Source organism: Babylonia areolata, chromosome 10 (assembly GCF_041734735.1).
Source record: "Babylonia areolata isolate BAREFJ2019XMU chromosome 10, ASM4173473v1, whole genome shotgun sequence".
NCBI lineage: Eukaryota > Metazoa > Mollusca > Gastropoda > Neogastropoda > Buccinidae > Babylonia > Babylonia areolata.
This window is the reverse complement of record NC_134885.1, coordinates 27506179-27507288: the sequence shown is the minus strand read 5'-3', so window position 1 is coordinate 27507288 and position 1110 is coordinate 27506179.

Sequence of the window (1110 nt, the reverse complement as noted above, 5' to 3'; positions counted from 1 at the left end):
CACACACACACACACACACACACACACACACACACACACACACACACACACACACACACAGACGCGCGCGCCCCAGTCTCACCGCAAGACAACAACAACAAGAAGAAAAAACAGGCTTGCAAGGGTTGATAGTATGCTACGGAATTGTATTTCATAAACCAACTGCAACTCAAAAACAAAACAATCATTGACTGACCGCCTAGCATAAGGAACTGTCATCAATTTGTGAAGAAAGATTCAAGGAAGTAATAAACCACATCGTAATCTAACACCACGCAATAATCAACATTTTTCGGTGGAAAACATCAACAAAACTACCCGATCACTTAGAGTCCTAATACTAATCACAGAAGGAATAAGAAATATCACACAAAGTTGAATACAAAAGCGTAGCTCTGTTTTGCACGATTCCACAGTGTGTTGTCAAGTTCAAGAGTTTACACGATGAAAACCCTGCGATTTGAACTCCACCCGATTTCATGAACAGTAACAATACATATTCTGTACAAACGCCATGCTACCTATACGAGTCGAAACATGAGCAACCCAGGAAAACTGGCCCCTAGAAAAAAAAAAAAAAAAAAAAAAAAATCACTCGACATGAAATGAAAGAGATTTGTTGAAAACATGTCTATACTAAGCCAAACACCAGCGAACCGCTTGATTTATTGAAAGAAGAAAGATTACTGAAGAGTAAACAAGCGCGCTCATCTTAGCCGATTTTTTTTTTTTTTTTTTCAACAACATGTAATCAAATTCATTCCGATGAACACTTCTATGTCAGAATCTCAAAGAAAAAAAGGACTAATCTCGTTCTCATAAGTACTTCTCGACTAACGTTTGGATAATACTAGTACATCGTTTCAGAGGGTGGTGGAGAAATACACTTAAAAAAACACGTTTCTGAGGCTACACAGTAAATCACTACCGCAAAACTAATTTTTTTTTTTAAATCAACAACTGTGGGCTACTAAAGCATGATTTCCCAGTATGATTGCTTGAGAAACTGACATTTACTTTTCTATCAAACAACAGAAACACACAACAAATAAAATCATACCATTCAAGGAACTATGGAATCAACCACGAAACATCTGGAATGAAATATCA